This window comes from Macaca nemestrina, chromosome X (genome assembly GCF_043159975.1).
Source record: "Macaca nemestrina isolate mMacNem1 chromosome X, mMacNem.hap1, whole genome shotgun sequence".
NCBI lineage: Eukaryota > Metazoa > Chordata > Mammalia > Primates > Cercopithecidae > Macaca > Macaca nemestrina.
Window position 1 is genome coordinate 14,303,608 of NC_092145.1, and position 17,492 is coordinate 14,321,099.

Here is a 17,492-nt window from a genome sequence, read left to right on the forward strand (position 1 = left end):
GAGTGGAAAACAGAGCTGAAAGATCAGGGACAAAGAGGAGGTTAAAGCCAGGAGGGAGCTAAGGCTAAGGAAGTAATTGGGGCTGAGTTTTCGGCCGGGGATGAGGGGGCAGCAGGTTACACTGGGGCCCACAGAGCCAGGATGAAAAATGCAGTCAGGGCCAGAGAAGGTACCTGGAGCAGGGTGGAGCTGGGGATGAGATTGCAACTGGGAGCCTCTAATCGGCTACCGTTGCACTGGGCCACTCTATTTATGCAGGTTTTACACAGCTTCTTCCTCCCTGGAACAAACATATTAGAAGTGCTTCCACTTGGCTCTTCTTCAGACAGTCATATTTTTAGTCTGTCCCTGCCTTCTAACCTCAGCCCAACAATCCCAACTACCTGTATTTCTGTGGCCCACAGGTCATAAGTAGGTCTGAGTCCACCTCTCCAATCCCTTGGCGCCTAAGCCTGAGTCTAGGTGAGGTCACCAGAAATGTGATGGGAGAGCTTGTTGTGTAGTAGTGGGTCTTTTGTCCTCTCCACTCAGGGAACCAGATCTCCTCTGTGTCCAGATGTGACTGCACAATCTGGAAGCAGTGTGCCCAGAGCACTTAGCAATTAATGCATTCAGATGAAGGAGCCTGAGTCAATGCTCGGGCCCCACAGAACACAGATGTGAAAGGGCAGATAATTGTAAATGCAAAATGCAGAGACATGTTGAGTGGCCCTCTCTGATCACTCCATGTTTCTCAATTAAGATTTGTCCACTTACATCAGAAGGTAACATTCCTACATAAAGTTCACATCAGTTGGCAAATTATGCTATCCTCTTTCAAGCAAAACAACTGTATACACAGGTATGGATGCAATAGGATCTAAAAGGCTTTACTTAATATACAAATATAACAGATCACAGTTTTAAGTGCTTACGTGCATAATATAATTAACTCATAGGTTTAAAATATAACCAAAAACAAAGGGACAATTCTAGTCTCCCAATGCTATTACACTAGGAAAGTTTTCCTAAAACAGGACCATTTCCAGTAGGTGATTATTTAGGGATTATGACAATGAAACATTATACATGTCAGTAAATTCCAGAGCATAGTTTAGGCATCCTAGCTTTTGTCTAGAATTGTAATTACTCATTCCAGAAAAGAGAAAATACAGGAGCTGATATGATAGCACAAAATATTTTTTCCATGTTAAGGCCTCTTGTGGAGGTGATGGTCCATTTTGTTCTTTCTTCAGGAAACACGGTTCAAAAGGCAATGGGCTATTTCAATATATACGTAGCCATCTTCTCTTTGTACCCAACTGACCAAACATGCTGGTTATAGCTCTCATTGCATCCTATCTATTTTACTTATTTATTGGACCTACAAGGTTCTATACGCTACTTTTCACAGATATAATCAAATCTTTCTTTCTTTCTTACTGTGTTTTAAAATGTCTACCCTGATCGATATTAAACTTCATGAAGACAACAAATACATTTGATTTGCCATATTTTTTCTAGTGTCTGGCATAATGCATGATTCCTAATAAATGCTCCATAAATATGTGGAGACAGAGAGAGAGGAAAGAAGGATAAAATGAAGTAAAAATGGAAGGAAGAAAGAAAGGAAAGAAAATGAAGGAAGATACAGATGTCAGAAAAGAAGAAAGAAGATGGAGGAAAGGAGATAAATATAAAAGTATTTTTTGGCCAGACGCGGTGGCTCACGCCTGTAATCCCAGCACTTTGGGAGGCCAAGGCGGGCAGATCACCTGAGGTCGGGAGTTCAAGACCAACCTGACCAACATGGAGAAACCCCGTCTCTACTAAAACCACAAAATTAGCAGAGTGTGGTGGCGCATGCCTGTAATCCCACCTACTCGAGAGGCTGAGGCAGGAGAATCACTTGAACCCGGGAGGCAGAGCTTGTGGTGAGCCATATCGCACCACTGCACTCCGGCCTAGGCAACAAAAGTGAAAATCCATCTCAAAAAAAAAAAAAAAAAAAAAGGTTTTTGTGCAGTGCAACCAATGTGACTTATGAATAAATAGGTTAACAATGATTAACCATTTTAACCTACAAGACAACAATTCACGTGGCAATGCATGACATTTCTAAGACAGCAACATTTTAGTCCTTTCGTACAGCAGATATGTGAACTATAAATTATTTGTACAATTTTTGAACGGTCTTGGTTTCCTTATACTCTAACCTGTTTCCAAATGAATTCTGATCCTTTTTTTAAAATAGAAGTGTCCTATCCAGAAGTCTTTAATGTCTCCATATCATTCCATTCAGTAGCGCTACTCAAAAACCTCAGAGTCATTCTTGATACTTTTTCTTGCCACACATTTCCAATCCATTATCAAGTCTGTCAAGGTTCCCTCCTTGATATTTTTTTAACCTGTCTTTCCCTTCGTCTCCAATGTTACAAGTCTAACCTAAGCTACCATTATTTTTCCCTTAGTCAACTGAAATAACTTCCTAACTGATCTCCTTGCTTCTACTCTGGATACTCTGATCCACCTACCCTCCTGCAACCAGAGTGTTTCAAAAACACAAAATTGAGCATGCCAAAATGAATGCTTAAAAGTCATCAGTGGCTCATTCCTCATAAACAAATACTAAAATTCTTAACATGACCTACAAGGCTCTGTATGGTATGACCTCTCAATACTTTTCCAGCGATGTCTAGCAGCATTCTCATCCTCACCCTCTACACTCCAGTCCCTCTAGCCTGATTTTAGTGCCTTTAAAGTATCAGTCCCTCCTGCTGTGCAGTTATTATACATACTGCTTTCTTCTGGAATGTTTTCATACACCTATGCCCTTTACCTAATTAAAGCCTACTGATATTGTGGGTGTCAGCTCAAGTAACAGTCCTGCAGAAAATTTTCCCTGGACAGCCTTTCCCCCTAGTCTAGGTTAGGGTCCTTTATAATATGTTACATGTAATCATGTTCTCGGCCTTAATAAAATTTATTTTAGATTGAAATAAAATACTTATGTAATTGACTAATATCTATTTCACCAATTAGAATATAAGAAGTATGAGGACCATGTCTGTTTTTGTCAGCATTGTATAAATATTTTCTAGCATAATGAGTACCACATAATTTATAATCAATACATATTATTGAAGAAGTTAAACAATCAAGAATACTCAAATATGTATGGTTTTTTTAATGTTCTCATAAACATTGGGGACATTTTTAGAAATGTATTTGTAACCTAAAATGAAAACTCAGATTTGATATTTTAATTAACTGCCTCTATGATTAAAAAGGAACAATAACATCACTATTGTACTTGGTGACACTTTCTTTTTTATGAAAAAGTGTTGAAACATTGGGTTTTCATATAACTTTGTGATGAAACCAAATTCTTATGCTGTACATCTCAATCGCATCATCAAATCACCTTGAATTTGAATAATAAAATGTCTCCACTGAGTCAAAGTTTGATTCTGATTTCAAGTGTCTGCCTATGGGAGAATGGTACAAGTGTCTATTCAAATGATATCAAAGCATTAGGTGATATTACGGTCTTATACAGAGAAATTTATTCACTGATGTGTTTTGATAGAAAAATATCCTCAGAGACTTTTTTTACATTAAAAGTTTGGAGTCAGTCTTTGCAGCTACAAGTCATCTGAACTGCTATCATTTAAAAATCCCAGGCTCCTTTGGCTAGAACAACAACAAAGAAGACCGTTTTCTTTATTTAATTGCACATATTGCATCTCGTTCTTATTCTTAAATGATGGAAAACACGAAGGTTAGATTAGAATTGTAGGATGAGCATATGGATACTACTAGTGCTGAATGATTATAGTCTAGGTTTGGGCCAAAAGAGAGCTAAATCAAATTAAATTGCAAGGTAGGATATAAAATTCATACAGGGCACAACATTCGTAAGAAAAATAAAAATAGTTATGAGGAAATGGTGGACTCTGCGTGTAAAATAAAAGTGTCGACAATAAGAAAAATAAGAAGTAAGAACTTTTCTGACTCTTTTGGTAACCAAGTACCCCCATTTTTCAAAGAGATAATTTAATGGTTTTCTTTTCTCTTTTCCCCTCTTCCTTTACTTCCTACTTAGCGCTTTTTGAAATGCAAAATAACCTCTCACCTCTCCCTCATCAGACATTCTCTACAGGGCAAGTTCATCTGTGTGCTCTGGATCTCTCCTCCAGAGTTGCCAGCCTATTTGCAGATCAAAGCATGTTCCCCATGGTACTCCCACCTCCAGGGGTTCGCCTCAAGAGGATATGCCAAAAGCATGCCCACTTGGACAACTGCCCAGTAGATAACTGCGCAGGAGCAGGGAGGACCCCTCCCCTTGCTCACTTCTCCCTTACCTTATAAAAGTGTCGCTTTTTCACACATGAAAAAATGCTCATCATCACTGGCCATCAGAGAAATGCAAATCAAAACCACAGTGAGATACCATCTCACACCAGTTAGAATGGTGATCATCAAAAAGTCAGGAAACAACAGGTGCTGGAGAGGAGGTGGAGAAATAGGAACACTTTTACACGGTTGGTGGGACTGTAAACTAGTTCAACCATTGTGGAAAACGGTGTGGCAATTCCTCAAGGATCTAGAACTAGAAATATAACTAGTTTCTCATAGTTATATTTCTCATAGTTATATTTCATTTGACTCAGCAATCCCATTACTGGGTATGTACCCAAAGGATTATAAATCATGCTGCTATAAAGACACATGCACATATACGTTTATTGCGGCACTATTCACAATAGCAAAGACTTGGAACCAACCCAATTGTCCGTCAATGACAGACTGGATTAAGAAAATGTGGCACATATACACCATGGAATACTATACAGCCATAAAAAAGGATGAGTTCTTGTCCTTTGTAGGGACATGGATGCAGCTGGAAACCATCATCCTCAGCAAACTATCGCAAGGTCAGAAAACCAAACGCCACATGTTCTCACTCATAGGTGGGAATTGAACAACGAGAACACTTAGCCACTGAGTGGGGAACATCACACACTGAGGCCTGTCGTGGGGTAGGGGGAGGAGGGAGAGATAGCATTAGCAGAAATACCTAATGTAAATGACGAGTTAATGGGTGCAGCACACCAACATGGCACGTGTATACATATGTAACAAAACTGCACATTGTGCACATGTACCCTAGAACTTAAAGTATGAAAAAAAAAAAAAAAGTGTCTGCTTTTTGCTCCAAAGGCCAGACAGCACATTTAAATCTCGGGGCTAGCTTGTCTCTGGTTGGGGAGGAGTTTGGAATGTTTCTGGTTGGAGATATTATTTGTGGTTTATGGTCATGCTGACCTTAGCCATTAGGCTGATGCCCTTTGGATTTAGGCGGTTTTTGATTAAGGTGAATTTTAAAAATGACAGTGCTTGTTCAAGATGGCGATACTCCTGCTTTGTCAATCCAGACCCTATAGTTACAAAAAGGACAAGGGGCTGTGTGTTCTTTTGGGCTACTTCCTCCTAATGAGGGGACGGAGAGTTTTTTGGTTTGGGGTTGACAGCAGGAGCAATGCCGTCTGTAGATGTTTTTGGGTAGCTGTCTGTGAAATGGCCATGATCCTGTTAGTTAAAAATTTCTGAAAAAGGTTAATTATGCAGGGTAAGAACATTACTCCCAGGCATATTATTAGGAGAGGGCCCAGAAACGGGATGACCCATGGTATGATTTTGTTCCCAAACCAAGAATCTATTTGGTTGTTTTGGTACTCCCTTAGCTTTTTAGCCTTTTCTTTAAGTTTTTTAAGCAGCGTTTTTTACTAGGCCTGATTGGTTGACAAAGAAACAATATTCCTTACCTAATGAGAGGTAGAAGCACGTGTTTGGAAAGGCCCATGTGTTAGTAACCGTTATTCCTGCTATGAGGATAATAATTAAGCAAAATGCTACAGTAATTGAGATTTTTTTGTCTGATATTTTACCCTGAGGGTGCTACAGTATATAGTTTTACTGCAAATAGTAGAGTGAGTAAAGCAATTTCCACAAGGGTGGTGTAGTACATAATTTCCATTAAAAAGTTTTAATATTTGGCTTGAAAGGAGAGGTAGGAATAACAAAAGCATTCGGTGAGGTAGGGGTGAGAAATGAGTAAGATGAGTAATTCTTTCTCGGTTATTTATTTTTTATGATTTTTAGCTTAAGATTTCCTGTTTCTTTATTTCCTCCTGTGAGGGTTAGGGGGCTTAGAGGCAGTGCCTGCTGAAACATCTAGTTTTCAGTTGATAGGGCTTTAAGAAAGCACAGCTTATTTTGGAGACTTGTAGCCAGAAAAAATAGAATTTAATTTAAACAATATAATAACCGAAAAACATTAGGCAACTCTAGAATTTAACAACAAGGTGTGTTATAGTTTTGGAAACATAATATGCTCTCTCCACTTTCCCATTTTTATTAAAAGACAAATTATGGTAGGTTTGCTTTATTATACTTGGCATAATTATTTGCATACAGTGCAGCAAGAATAATTATTTGTTACATAGGCCTTTTAAATTGGCTTTGATGGAATTTGGTTTTGTAGAAGTAATCTGAGATAAGACTTTTTAAAGCCAAGCCCAGCCATGGATTTGTACCATTAAATACCTATGAGTTAGGTGAATTCTTCTCCTCTTGATGTTTCAAGATAACTTAGGGTTCCTGGACTGTTAGAAAGTGACATGTTTTATTTACCACAGATTAGAAACCCTGTACAGGGACTGTGTACACAAAATATGAGGCCAGTTTTTCAAGGGCTTTATTGGTTTTATAAGTTAAAGCTTGATTCCTTAAAGGAAAAGCACACCATTCCAGTTAAAGCCTTGGTAAAAATAACCAGTTTTTCCAATCGTGTCCCGTTACAAAAGAAAACAGGTTCTTGTGCACTTTTGCAAATAACTATATTGCCATAACTTAAGAATACTCACAGATAGTTTCCAAATTTTGGAGAAAATCAGGTAGAGAGAAACAAGTATCTGCCAAATTTTGTTTATAGGAGTTAACAGTTAAAAGTTAAAAGTTAAACAGTTAGAAGTGAATGGTTAACTCCTATATGTGAGTTAGCAGTTAAAAGTGAACAGTTATGGGAGTTAGCAGATAGAAGTGAACAGTTAACTCCCGTACATATGGGAGTTAGCAGTTAGAAGTGAACAGTTAACTTCCCAAACATATGGGAGTTAGCAGTTAGAAGTGAACAGTTAACTCTCATACACATGGGAGTTAGCAGTTAGAAGTGAACAGCTAACTTCCCATACACATGGGAGTTTTAAAACTGAACAGTTAACTTCCCATACACATGGGAGTTAGCAGTTAAAAGTGAACAGTTAACTCTCATATATATGGGAGTTAGCAGTTAAAAGGTAACAGTTAACAGTTAAAAGCTGTTAATCGCTTTAAAAAAAATTTCTTTGAAAGACAAAACAAAGGGTTAGCAATATATTAAGCAAAACATTAAACAGATTACTTTAGTTTCCTATTAGTTTAGTTTATGCAGTTAATTCCTGTCCAGCTTTTTATCAGAAACCTGCATTCAGAGCTTTATAGCTGATTATAAAACCACCCTTTAAAGAGGACTAAAACAAGACAACAATTGTTTATCGATGACAAAAAGTTTTAGGGTAGCCATAGTTAAAGACACAATTGACAAGGATATTTGTTACCTCTGTGACACATAAATAATAATTTTAACAAAACAATTATAATTATTACTGATAATGTACAATAAGATATATTAGAGTTATAGGAGTCTGTCATAACTTTGGAACACATACCAATAGCATATTTGTACAAATATAGCCCAAAGAAAGCCAAATACCATTTTATATCTGACAATGCTTACTGAGTGATTTTATATCATATAAGCCAAATTTTACCATTATATTAGTGTGCTATTAATGTTAAACTCCATTTTTAATAAAACCTTGTAGACGCATTTACCCAATTTTAATGTTTGACCGTAAGGTAAGATTTTTAGAGACCCTTTTTAACCTTTATAATTTTGGTTAAAGAGCAGGTTAGTGCTTTAACAGAAACCCAGTGTGCTTTTATTTTAATGCTCAATTTACAGAAAAACTGAATGACACCCCTTTAACTTTAGCCAATATGTATACACATGAAATCTTCGTTACAATTAACCTTCCAAAACTTGCTTAAACCTTTAAAACAATTTTTTAACCTCTTAATGTAGGCAAAAATTCACATTCTTATGCCTCCTTATCTTTTTACCAAAAATATATTTTACTTTCTTTACACACCTTGCTCATAAACTGTTTCTTCAATAGTTTTAAATACATGTTACACTGCTAACTTTCAGCAACCTTTACTTTTGCTGAAAACCCTGGTAAGTTTGGGAATTTAATTATGTACTAGGTGTAGGGCCTAGGACTTAGACAGAAGTGCAGAGAAGGTCTGGCTTATTCCAGCAGTTCACTCCATGAGTCCTAGGTTTTATTTAGCTGCAAAGCAGGCAAGTTGTACAGCTGAGAATTAGAGTGACATTTTATAAAGCATTCAGGAGGCCTACTTACTTTTAAATTGTACAACATTTCTTGCATAAATTCCCTTTTATAAAATTTTTCACGACTTTCACAGACAATTTCTGACATGCCTTAACTTTCTGACTTGTTGTAAACATCCCTTTTTTTAAACAACAGTTAATTTACTTTAGGACAAAAATTTACCATATAATATTCTTTCTTATACAAATCCTCTTTTCTTTAATACTAAAGATGATAACAGTTCTTTCCCAAAAAAAATTTCCTTCATGTCTGTGGACTAGACTGCCTAAGGCCACAAGATCAGAAGTAAGGGTATTTTACTAAATACTTTAAGATGTAGCTATCTTCATTAAACCAACATTAATGCTTTATTTGTTTTAAAAATTACACAAGCAAAGATTATTTTGTTTGGGCTGCGTTATAGTTTTGTAGCCTCTCTGCCGAATCTTGACACCTTATAGTATTCTGCAGCACTAACTATGAAATTGCTTGATTAATAAATGCAAACACAAATGTATGCAGGTAACTCTTCTGACACTTTTAACTTTGTTGTACCAGTAAGTTTTAAAGATTAAAGTTACAAGAACTGAAAGATCCCACAGCTTTTACTTTTCCCTTAAAAATATTTGATTTAAGTGCTTATTTTTTTTGCCAATTCATTAGAGCTCTTTTAATAAACATTGCACACATGAAACATACATAGCCACACAACCAGAAGATTTAGTAGTTATAAGATTTTTTTTCTCCTAATTTTCCAATTGGATTATTGGCCTTCAGGTGAGGCCTTTTAAGAACAGGGCTAAGAAAACAAGTTTCTAAGGCCTAATAAACAAGTATAGTTGGAAAACAAAGGTAGATTTTTGAGAGGTACTTACTTATCTTTAAGTCTAGGGGTTTCATAAGGAAAACAGATTTTTCCCACAATGGGATTGGAGGCACCTTTTTTGTTTTCCCAAGGAGTCCCAGGCCACCAGGAGTCATGTTAGGGTTTTCATACATGCACCAAGAGTGGCAAGACAGAGTGGAGAAAAGTAATTTAGTTGACTGGGAAAAAACCTTTTCCAGGAAAACAAAATTTATTAAGAGGAAAACATAAATGTGGCTGGGCGCAGTGGCTCTCGCCTGTAATCCCAGCACTTTGGGAGGCCAAGGTGGGCGGATCATGAGGTCAGGAGTTCGAGACAAGCTGGCCCAACATAATGAAACCCCGTCTCGACTGAAAACACAAAAATTAGCTGGGTGTGGTGGCAGGCGCCTGTAGTCCCAGCTACTTGGGAGGCTGAGACAGGAGAATCGTTTGAACCCAGGAGGCAGAGGTTTCAGTGAGCCAAGACCACGCCATTGCACTCCATCCTGGGTTACAGAGTGAGACACCATCTCAAAAAACAAAACAACACAAAACAAAAAAACGTAAAGCCCTTTTGAATATACTTATAGCTTTGATTTGCAACAAATCAGACATGGAGAAAGGGACATGAACGCGAGCAAGGCCTTCAGCCCCAGCCACTGCCCGGAGAGGGAGAATGGGTTAAATGGAGTAAAAACAATAAAAAGTTAAAAGTTTCGGAGGAAGGAGAGACCTGAGGAGGGAGAGTCTTTATTAGGAAGAAAGATTGTGTAAGAGGTGCAAGCAAGACACAGGGATGGTCGGAATTTACGGTACAGGTAGAAGAAAGCCTGAATATAGAGAACCTCTTGTCATTGCCATTCCTGGTTATAAAGACAAGGGAGGGCAGATTTTACCAGTCAGTTGAATTAGTGTCCAATGTTGGATGTTCCAGTTGGAATGTCCAAAGGGGCTCTTGGACTGCAGCTGCATGAGGAAGAGAGAGAGAGAGAAAGAGAGAGAGAGAGAGAGAGAGAGAGAGAGAGAGAGAGAGAGAAAGGGAGGATGAGGGAAAAGTGAAGTGAGAGAAAAAGACGGGGTGGGTGGCCAGAGACCCATAGGAAGTAGGAATTAACTCAGGATGAGCTGTCGTTGCCCACTGCTTCCTGGGTTGCAAAAGAGCCTCTGCCCCCAACACCTGTCCCAGGTTTTAGCACCAAATGCTAAAGAGTTAAAGAAAGAGGAAAGAAACACAAAACACAGCTTCACAGTTAAAGACAGGTTTATTTTAGAAAAAATCTGAGAGGGGATTCTTGGCGATTTCAGTTAAGAGCACTTACTTTTTTTTAACAGACTAACAGCATATATTGGTTTTAGGGTGAGGAGGCTTATCACAAGCTTGGAATGTTTCTGTGTCGGGGAGAAGCTTACGGTAGGGTTGGAATGTCTCTGGGTGGAGGGTATGTTATCTTGGGGCTGGCATCTTCCTGGCCAGAGCGGGATTATCTTGGGGCTAGCTTGTCTCTGGTCAGGGAGAAGTTTGGAATGTTTCTGGTTGGAGATGTTATTTGCGGTTTACGGTCATGCTGACCTTAGCCATTAGGCTGATGCCCTTTGGATTTAGGCAGTTTTTGATTAAGGTGAATTTTAAAATGACAGTGCTTGTTCAAGATGGCAATATTCCTGCTTTGTCAATGATGTCCTAAGCCTCTAGACTCTGATGGCTTGGCATCATCAATGATTGCAAAAGCTATGTCATGCCTAATGTGTATTTTCAGGAAGGAACAATCACCATGTTTCTGAGTTTGGAGACCTGGATTCTTGCCAGAGACTATGGGTTCCTATGATCCTATGATCTCTTCCAGCTTTAATGTTCTATGGTAAAATGATGTCCAATGCTTTCTCTATTGCAAAAATCTGGCCAGATGTGGTGGCTCACACTGTAATCCCAGCACTTTGGGAGGGTGAGGCAGGTGGATCACGTGGTCAGGAAATCGAGATCAGCCTGGCCAACACAGTGAAACTCCATCTATACTAAATATACAAAAATTAGCCAGGTGTAGTAGCAGGCGCCTGTAATCTCAGCTACTCAGAAGGCTGAGGCAAGAGAATTGCTTGAAACCAAGAGGCGGAGGTTGCAGTGAGCTGAGAACACACCACTGTACTCCAGGCTAGCCGACAAAGCAAGACTCCATCTCAAAAAAGAAAAGAAAATCAGGATACATAGTGGATATTTTAGAAAAGAACGTTCCAGACAGAAGTATGCAAAGACCCAGATATGGATGGCAAGTTAGAGGAATCACATGCATGGTGTGGTGAGTTACAAGAATCACAGATTGGGGAGTGTGATAGTAGCAGAGTGATTCATGAGAAGAGTAAGTATTAATGTCAGAGAGGTAATAGGTGCCCAAATCATGTACAGCCTTATTAGGAATTTGGATTTTATTTTAATCAAGATGAAAAGTCTGTGGAGTTTTCATCAAAGGAAAAACATGATCTGGCTTAAAATATATTGTAGGAGATCAAGGATAGAAGAAATAATCCATTGTCATTATTACATTACCAAAGATTTTTCAGAATTATTTTTTGTTTGCTCAGATGATTTTCAAAAACATCTTTAGCTATTTAATTTAACTTTAAAAAAGTAATTGTCAGTATTCAGATTTGTGAAGCTTTCTACCAATTTAGATTTAGAGAGAGTATCCTCTCTTCTTTTCTCTCCTCATCTCTTTTCCTCCCTCCCTCCCTCCTTCCCTCCCCCCCTCCCTTCCTTTCTTTCTTTCTTCCTTACTTCCTTGTCCTCTTTCAGATTCCTCCCAGAGCATAAGATAACACAGGACAAGATTTGCTGTCTGAAATGAGTTCAAGTCCCCTGTTATTACAAGAGTTCAAAAATGCGATGACCTCCAAAGGATGATTAAGAAATAGAATCAGTCTTAAGTTGTAGTGTGGTGTATGGGGATCAGTCTCTAGGGTCTATATTTAGTCAATGACAAAGTATTTGCTGACTTTCAAATGGATCAGTGATTTTTTGTTTTTGTTTTTAGACAGAGTCTGGCTCTGTTACTCAGACTGGAGCGCAGTGGCATGATCTCAGCTCACTGCAACCTCCACCTCCTGGATTCAAGCAATTCTCCTGCCTCAGCCTACTGAGTAGCTGAGATTACAGGTGACCGTGACCATGCCCAGCTAATTTTTTGTATTTTAGTAGAGACACGGTTTCACCATTTTGGCCAGACTCATCTCAAACTCCTGGCCTCAGGTGATCTGCCTGCCTCGGCCTCCCAAAGTACTGGGATTACAGGCATGAGCCATCACGCCTGGCCAGATCAGTGATTCTTAATTTTCTTGGCCATGAAGAAAATGATGCAATATGCTCTTCAAGGGCCTTTCTGCAGAATAGAGAAGATGCAAAGTATTATCATTTATTAACACCTTTGTTATACCTATATCTCTCTTACATTCAAAAAATTTTATTTGAATGCAAATAGGTGTGAGAGACAATATTTTTTATTGAAATAGCTGGCACATGAATATACCCGGTTACAACGCTTGGCTGAAGGAGAAATGCAATGCCATTTTATGTAATTGCACTTAATTTGCATGAGTCTCACACTTAATCAATTCAGAATCTCAGAATTTCCCAATGCTGTGTCCATCGAACATCTCCCGAGATGCATATCATCCCATCTGGACCTAAATGGCTAATCGATGCAGAACATTTTCATGTCATCCTTCAATCCCAACCACAGGGCATCTTCAGATCCAACTCTCTTTAAACCACTTAGTGTCCTTCTTAGGGGCATGAGAAACATTAAACTGTTTTCTTTCACCATTCCAATTCTTCAAGAAACAAATTAGAGCTGTTATAGGCCATTTACTGACTATGTGCTGCTCTCAGGTAGCCCCACTCCCTCTACTGTACTGCACACAAAAACATAGTACATGATAACTACGTAAGACTCTCTCAGGCCCATCTTCCCAGGCAGAACACTTGGACATTTCTTTCTTTTTTATTTTTATTATTTTAAACTGACAGATAAAGTTGACTGTATTTATCATGTATATAATGTTTGAAGTATATACATTGTAGAATGAATAAATATAGCTAATTAACATATGCATCATCCCACAAAGTTATCATTTTGTATTGAGAACACTTAACATCTACAATAATACAACATATTATGATCACCTGTAGTCACCATGTTGTACGATGTATCTCTTGAGCTTATTCCTTCAGTCTAACTGAAATTTGGTATCCTTTGACCAATGTCTTTCCAGCCACCACCACCAAGCCCCTAGTCACCAACATTCTGCTCTCTACTTCTATGAGACTTCTTAATTTTTTATCATTTTATTTTTAAATTTTTGCTAACTTTTATTTTAGGTTTGGGGTACATGTGCAGACTTGTTATATAGGGAAATTGTGTGTCACAGAGGTTCCAGCCACCACCACCAAGCCCCTAGTCACCACCATTCTACTCTCTACTTCTATGAGGCTTCTTAATTTTTTATTATTTTATTTTTAAATTTTTGTTAACTTTTATTTTAGGTTCAGGGGTACATGTGGAGGCTTGTTATATAGGGAAATTGTGTGTCACAGGGGTTTGGTGTACCAATTATTTCATCACCCAGGTAATCAGCATAATAGTTGACAGGTAGCTTTTCAATCCTCACCCTCCTCCCATCCTCCACCCCCAAGTAGACACTGGTGTCTGTTGTTCCCTTCTTTGTGTCCATATGTACTGATGTTTAGCCCTTGCTTATAAATGGAAACAGGTGGTATTCCATTTTCTGTTCCCATATGAGTTTGCTTAGAATAATGGCCTCTAGCTCCATCCATGTTGCTGCAAAAGACATGATATCACTTTTTCTGGCTGTATAGTATTCCGTGTTGTTTATGTACCATATTGTCTTTATCCACTCTACTGTTGATGGGCATTTAGGTTGATTCAATATCTTTACTATTGTGAATAGTGCTGTCACGAACATGTGCATGCATATGTCTTAATGGTAGAATGATATATATCCTATGGGTATATATCCAATAATGCAATTGCTGAGATGAATGGTAATTCTGTTTTAAGTTCTTGCAAAAATCACCAAACTGCTTTCTACAATGGCTGAACTAACTTACATTCCCATAAATGGTGTACAGGTGTTCTCTTTTCTCTGTAACCTTACCAGCATCTGTTATATTTTGACATTTTAGTAATAGCCATTCTGAATGGTGTGAGATAGTATTAAATTGTGGTTTTGATTTGCATTTCTCTAATGATCAGTGATGTTGAGCAGTTTTTCATATGCTGTTGGTCACGTGTTTGTAAAGTGTCTGTTCATATCCTTTGCCCACTTTTTAGTGGGTATGTTTGGCTTTTGCTTGTAAATTTTAAAGTTCCTTATAGATTGTGGGTATTAGACCTTTGCCAGATGCATAATTTGCAAATATTTTTTCCCATTCTGTAGGTTGAATGTTTACCCCATTGATAGTTTCTTTTGCTTTGCCGATGTTCTTTAATTAAATTTAATTTAGGTTTTAATTAAATTTAATGTAATTTAGTTTTTAATTAAATTTAGTTTAATTTAAATTTTTGTTTAATTTGTCAATTTTTGTTTTTGTTGCAATTGCTTTTGGCATCTTTATCATGAAATCTTTGCTTGGTCCTATGTCCAGAACGGTATTTCCTAGGTTGTTTTCCAGGGTTTTTATAGTTTTTGGTTTTACATTTAAATCTTTAATCCATGTTGAGTTGATTTTTGTCTATGGAGAAAGGAAGGGGTCCAGTTTCAATCTTTTGGATATGGCTAGAAAATTATCCCAAGACCATTTATTGAACAGGGAGTCCTTTCCCTGTTGCTTGTTTCTGTCAATTTTATGAAAGAGCAGATGGTTGTAGTTGTGCAGCATTATTTCTGGGCTCTATGAGACTTTTTTAGATTGGGACATTTATGTCAATTTCTAACTACTTTTGGCTAGAGGCAATTTTGCCTCTTTTATCTTCTCAGGCATACAGAGATAATTGCGATCTCTGGCTCCAAGAGCTATTAGGGATTTCTATTTATCTGTTATTCGTCACCCAACCAAAGGCTTAGTATGAGCATGAATTGGGAGCTCATGGTGCAGGACTCCATCTTAGGGACCAAAAATGTTTATTTACTCATGGTAGATTAAGGTACATAATGCTTCATTTCACATTTCAATAAAGTCTCTTCACATGGTCTCAGTAAAACATGCATATTCATCAAGATAAGCTAGTATTTGCTGGAAAAACAAACAAATCCAAAATCATAATGACTTAATATAATAAGGTCTAATTCTTGCTCATACTAAATATCAAGGGTTACTTAGGGGGCAGTCAGGAAGCAGTGACTATATAAATTAAATTACCAGTAAGTATGACTGAGGAGGAACAGAGCTATGGGGGTCTCACATTGGCAATTAGATATTCTGGCTCAGAAGTGACATCTGTCACTTCTATTACAACTCATTGACCTGAACACATTATACCCTCAATTGTACTGTACCATCCCATGGTGTCATGCTTAGTTATATGATTGCTTTCACGAATAAAAAAAGTAAGCATAAATTATTTAGCAGAAGTTTTAAAAGCCACAGCATGGTTTTTCATATTTTTTTCTCTGCCACAAAGCTGGCAATGCTCTGGTTCCTCTTTCAGCCTAGATTCTAAAATGAGGATGACATTGAACAAAGCTGTAACCAATATACAATCAACAAGTAGCATGATCAAGAAATAAAGTTTTACTATTGTAAGCCACACATATTTGGAGTTGTTTGTTACTGGAGTATAACATTTCCCAAACAAGTTTATATAGCCTAAAAGTGAGGGGAATAGAAATATTATGTGAACAGCACTAACAATTTATAAATGCTTTATGTTCTGACCTCCTGGGTAATAAAGTTGTGGATTTGGAATAAAATTGAATTTATGATGAAAGTGATTAGTGATATAAAAATGATATTTGCACCTAGAAATACGCTTCTTAGAGTAAGACCAATGTCTTGACATTGTGCCCACAGAGGAAGAAATTTAATTAAGCACACTATTTTTCACAGTGAATGATATTTACATAATCATAATGATATACACACTCATAGTTTTCTACCCATACAATCAACTAGCTATAGATAAAAAAAGAAAAGTACTTAAGAGTTACATAAATTTGGTGCTTACAGAGCCTCGGTGCTAGAAGAGGGCAAGGATGGGTACAGGAAGGATATAAAGAAAGAGGAAGGAAAGAATTACTAATACTTCATCCCACAAAATAGGGAGTTAATAAAAACTGTTTCTTGTTAGTAGACAAGAAATGGAAGAAACAGAGCTATATATAAGTAAAAGTTTATATACTTTAAAAACTAAATTGTCACTAATTGAAGCTAGATACTACAAATTAAGATGTTCATTGCAATCCCCTGAGATATCACAAATAAAATAAACAAAAAAATATAAAAAACATTAAAATGGTACATTATACAATGTCTGTGTAACACAAAAGAAAAAAGTAGTGAATCAAGAGAGAAACAAAAGAGACATCATGCAAATCGAAAATTTTTAAAATGGCAGACATAGATTCTATCTTATCAGCAATTTCACTAAAGGTAAATGGATTAAATAACTCAATTAAGAAGCAGAGGTTTCTAGAATATATTTAAAATAGTCCAACTATATGCTGTGTACAACAGAAACACTTTAGATTCAAAGACACAAATGGATTGAAAGTAAAAGGATGGAAAATGATATTCCATGCAAACAGTAACAAAAGAACAATGAAGTGGCCATTGACAAAATAGATTAAAAGGCAAAATTTGTTGCTAGGGACAAAGAAGGACATTTTATAAAGGTAAATGTGTTAATCTGTCAAGAATATATGACAATTATAAAAATATTTGCACCTAACAACAGAGCCCAAAAATAAAGCAAAAACTGACAGAATTGAAAATAGATATAGAACAACTCAACTGTAATAACTGGAAACTTTAACGTCCCACTTTCAATAATGGATAAACAAACAAAAATTTGTTGATTGCCTTCCTTATGAGAAGCAGTATTCTAAGCCGTGGGAATATAACAGTAAAAAAAATAAGAAAAAATAACAATTTTTACTTTCAAAAAGCTTAAACTCTCATGGTGGTGTGCTATGGTTTAACATTCATAGCACTTATCACT

At 37.2% G+C, this 17,492-nt stretch overlaps 1 long non-coding RNA gene across 2 annotated transcripts in view; it reads right to left on the minus strand.

Moving 5' to 3' along the window:
• LOC105499807 (uncharacterized) overlaps positions 1-17,492 on the minus strand; it is a 124,117-nt gene that overhangs the window by 38,298 nt on the left and 68,327 nt on the right. The gene's annotated exons all lie outside the window — the stretch shown is intronic.